A 5,304-nucleotide genomic window follows, 5' to 3' on the forward strand; every position below is an offset into this window, starting at 1 on the left:
TCATTTTCAAACAGGTGGAAATTCTTAAAAAAGTAGCATATTTTCCATTCTAGGTCATAAGCTATCTGTGTGCAAACTTTCATGCAAATCAGTTCAGTCATTTCCACGTATTAATTTAATTAAACTTTCCTAATACGTGATAACTCTTAAAATAGTAGCCTGTTTTCCAACATAGGTCATAAGCTATCTCTGTGCGAAATGTCATGCAAATCTGTTCAGTCGTTTCCGCGTATTAATTTAATTAAAACTTTTTTAACAGGTGGCAACTCTTCCAAAAAATTAGCCTGTTTTCCAACATAGGTCATAAGCTATCTGCTTGCAAAATTTGATGCAAATCCGTTCAGACTTTTCCGCGTATTAATTTAATTATACTTTTTTAGCAGGTGGTAACTCTTAAAAAAGTAGCCCATTTTTCAACCTAGCTCATAAGCTATCTGTGTGAAAACTTCCATGCAAATCAGTTCACTCATTTCCGCGTATTAATTAAATTAAACATTTCTAACAGGTGGCATCTCTTAAAAAAAGTAGCCTACTTTCTAACCTAGGTCATAAGCTATCTGTGTGCAAAATTTCATGCAAATCCGTTAAGTCGTTTCCGCGTATTAATTTAATTAAACTTTTTTAACAGGTGGCAACTCTTCCTAAAAATTAGCATATTTTCCACTGCAGGTCATAAGCTATCTGGTTGCAAAATTTCATGCAAATTCATTCAGTCGTTTCCGCGTATTAATTTAATGAAACTTTTTTAACAGGTGGCAACTCTTAAGAAAAGTAGCCTATTTTCCAATCTAGGTTATAAGCTATCAGCGTACAAAAGTTCATGCAAATCCGATCAGTAGTTTCCGCGTGATGATTTCCCAAACATCCAAACATACAAACTTTCACATTTATAAAATTTATAAGATAAGATATACATATATATTTCATAATCCAGTGATCGGATCTATTATGGAACCACCTATGTGATACTATCTTTCCGATGCAAAAAGAGTTATCTAAATCGGTTGACGTGGTCCAAAGTTATGCGGTAACATACATAAAAAAATATATATATTTCGACGAACTGATAACCTCCTTTTTTTTGAAAGTCAGTTAAAAAGCCGGCGAGCGATTAAGCTGCGTCTGAGTTTGAGAGTGCTAAGCAGTAAAGCCAGCTGTCAAAAGTTAGTTAGCGCTCCATAGAAGTAAATGTCTAACCGGCTTGGCAGCGTCTGTTCATAAGTAGGTGCGGCTGCAAGCGGGTGTGTCTGTCTTGGAGCAAGCGGCTCGGTGTATAAACTTGTATTTGGTGGCGAAACTACCCCCGACCCAGCAATGGGTTGTGCGCTGGGTTTTGGACCCGCCACGTAAAAACCCGTTCCAGTGAAGAAGCGAAACAATGCCTCGGATGAGGCCCCCCTCTACTTATTATGACGACCACAGCAAATATTTAAAGGACTACGATTTGAGTGCATGCACCTGGAATGTCCGGACCCTTAATGGGGAAGGTGCAGAGGCTGTTTGATGTCCTCGTAGGAACAAAAGCTGACATCACCGCCATCCCAGATATGCGTTGGACGGGGCAAGGCAAGCAATACCTGGGGCCTTGCGACGTATACTACAGCCGCCATGCAAAGGAGCGCACATTCGGTGTTGTGCCAGGGTGGGCAAGGAAGGGATCTTTGGAACCACCGTCGGAAAATTCAGCCTCCACGTCGAAACGTCCGACAACGGACTGAGGCTGATTGATTTCACCGAAACACGGTCGTATGCAGTACTAAATAAGTTCAAGCATAAAAAGATTCATCAAACTACGTGGCTGTATCCGGATCGAAAAACGAGAAACCAAATCGACCATGTTGTGATAGATGGAAGGCATGATTCCAGTGTTTTAGACGTACGCACCCTCCGAGGCCCAAACATCGATTCGGACTACTATATTGTCGCAGCCAAGATACGTACTCGCCTCTGTGCAGCAAAAAATATACGCCCAAATATGCAAGGAAAGCTTAACGTCGAAAAGCTGCAATTACGACAGACAGCCAATGCATTCGCTACTCCTTTCTCACACCTGCTCTCAGAGACTTATTTGCCGCAATAAGAAGAGAGAGGCCGAAATAGGTGAGTGCGAAGAGCTTGAAATGCTGGTCCCGAAAATTTTACCAGAGAGCTAGGCGACTTACGGAAGGTTTCAAGACCAGGGCGTACTCCTGTATGAACAACAATGGTGACCTAGTAACTGATGTTCAGAACGTACTTAAATTATGGAGGGAACACTTTTCCAAGCAACTGAGTGGTAGCAGCACGAAAAGTTGTGGAAAAAAAGAACCCGAGCCTCCAGTCGATGATGACGGAGTCGATGTCCCTCCACCTGACTATAACGAGGTGCGAATAGCGATTACGCGGCTGAAAAACAAGAAAGCTGCTGGAGCTGACAGCCTGCCAGCTGAGCTATTCAAGTACGGTGGTGAGTAGTTGATAAAGTGCATGCATCAACTCTTATGCAGAATATGTTCAGATGAACGCATGCCCGACGACTGGAATTAAAGTGTGCTCTGCCCAATCCACAATAAAGGCGACCCCGCCATTCGCGCCAACTACCGCGGGATCAGCCTTCTAAGCATAGGTTACAAGGTCTTATCTAGCGTATTGTGTGAAAGACTGAAGCCTACCGTTAATGAACTGATTGGGCCTTATCAGTGTGGCTTTAGGCCTGGAAAACCCACCATAGATAGGCGCCCACGTCACTGTTGAGATTTATAATTTCGAGAAAGTAGAGAATTTCGTTTACTTGGGAACTAGCATTAACACCGATAATAATGTCAGCATGGAAATCCAACGCAGAGTCAGTCTTGCCAACAAGTGCTACTTTGGACTAAGTAGGCAATTCGGGAGTAGAGTTCGCTCTCGACACACGAAAACCACACTCTATAAGTCACTCGTCATGCCCGTGCTGGTATATGGCGCAGAAGCATGGACAACGACAATATCCGATGAGGCGGCTCTTGGAGTATTCGAGAGGAAGATTTTGCGGAAGATTTACGGGCCTTTACGCATTGGCGACGGTGAGTACAGCAGACGATGAAACGATGAGCTGTATGAGCTTTACTACGACATGGACATAGTGCAGCGAATTAAAACACAGCGACTCCGCTGGCTTGGTCATGTCATTCCAATAGACACCGACGCTCCAGTTCTGAAATTATTCAATTCGGAACCCGCTGGTGGTAGCAGAGGAATAGGAAGGCACCCACTGAGATGGAAAGGCCAGGTGGAGAGAGACTTGGCTTCACTTGGCATTTCCAATTGGGGCCAGTTGGCACAGAAATTAAATGACTGGCGTGCTTTGTTGAACTCGGCCAAAATCGCTTAGGCGGTTACAGCGCCAAATAGAAAGAAGCTTATAGAGAAATCGTTATTATATGAGATATAGAAGACTGCCTTTGTTTTTTTTTCAGATAGAAATAAAATAAAAGTTGGGATATGACACAACCCTGTGGCACCACTGATTTATTCGAATTCGTAATTTAGATATTTGATTTTGAAAAACCAAAAATTATCGGTTTTGTTCCGAAGGGAGAAAAAGTCTGAATATCTTCTAATAGGATGATATAGCTTACCGCATCAAAAGCACTAAGTTATGATAGTATTATGTACATTAAGAACCCATTTTTACGCTTAACCCATCTCAAATGGTACGATAGGTATGGGTGTTTTAAAACCTCAAATGTCTTGAGTACTGGATTAAATGGGAATAATGGGGTAGTAACTTATAGGGTGTTTTCCATGCTTTCAGAAGCGCGACTAAGTTATTAAACTTTCGCTTTTTAGTACGACGAGAGTATTTATACATATCGTCGTTTAAAGTACAAAACCGCGTATCGTCATTCCACAAAACCGCGTAACTGGTATTGACTGCCAAAAATTGGACTTGCTCACACAAGCTCTTGGCTCAATCCATATCCATTCGTCCTGAAATATATCCAGAAATGCGATTGCTTTATAAAAAGACAACCATTTTGAAATATGAGTGTTATTACGCTTTAGAAAATAATTTCTACAGCTTCACATACGCCGTTTTGAATTTTGCTGATACGCGGTTTTGCATCTCAAACGACGATATGTATACTAACAAACTGATGATTTTGGTGAGGTGCCCTGCGACCTTTTTGTCCCAAATCTGTCAGCATCACAAAAGGCTTTGATGCTGATTTGAGGTATATACAATTTTCGGCTACAGTATAGCCTTCGCATTTCTTCGAGTTTGAGAAAATCATGAACTCTTCATTTCGGCATTGTATTTCAAGATTTCGTAGCTAACATTCCCCAGAGATCCAGTAACATAACTTCACATGCTCCTCCCACATAATTTACTTTTGTTGTATTTTTAGGTGGGTCCGTATCAATATATGTGAAAGTCGAGTTTCTCATCTCATCTTTGTTCAATATAGTGCATATTTTTTGTCATATAAAATGATGGCGGCTCCTGTGGCTGAGTGGGTAAAAGTGCGTGCTACCACTCCGTACGACCTGAGTCCAAGTAACATCTTCAATTATAAAACTTTTTTTTTTAGCAGCGGTCGCCCTTCGGCTGATATTGGCCAATATATTCTGCGTTAAAAGAGCGTCTTATAGGACCATTTACCATTCGGAGGTGGCGTAAAATTGTTGGTACCTCGATTTTTGTTATAAAATCAAGACACACACCACAAATTGAAGGATAAGCTCGGCCAAACACTTAAAAAGTATAAGTGGCAAAATATTACTATTTTTATAAAATGAGGGGAGTTATGAGAGTTTTGTAAAATGTTATTTTTGTTTGTTGAGAGAGAAATCTGCCTTTAAATTGTACACACAAACTACAGTAGCACCTGTTGGCAAGAGATATTCTTCGCTTGCTTTCCCGGCTGACAGTATTACAATTGATGCTGGATGCAAAAAATACAAACATGTTAACAACTAAAAGCTAAAACTGCCGATTTTTTTGTCCCAGTATACGAAGACTGGAAGCCCAGCTCCTTCTGTTTAGCTTGCAAAGACTGCGACAGTTTTCACTTCTATATATATACACATATGTACATTCATCGATCGATGCCCTAGGTGGCGCTTAAGACACTTCTTGACATTCCACATATGAAAAAGATATTAGGTACACTCTACAGGAAAGAGCATTAAGACTACGGGCATCTAATGGGCTGCGAATGACTGCTAATGGTCATGCTTTTATTTTGGACAGTGTTTGGGTTAAAAAAGTGGCTTAGGATATCACGTGCATATCGAATTTAGCTACAACTTGAAAATTCACTTCAAAACAAAAAAAATAAA

The sequence above is a fragment of the Rhagoletis pomonella genome, unplaced genomic scaffold (genome assembly GCF_013731165.1).
Source record: "Rhagoletis pomonella isolate Grant_MI unplaced genomic scaffold, Rhpom_1.0 Rhpom_scaffold_00005, whole genome shotgun sequence".
Taxonomy (NCBI): Eukaryota; Metazoa; Arthropoda; class Insecta; order Diptera; family Tephritidae; genus Rhagoletis; species Rhagoletis pomonella.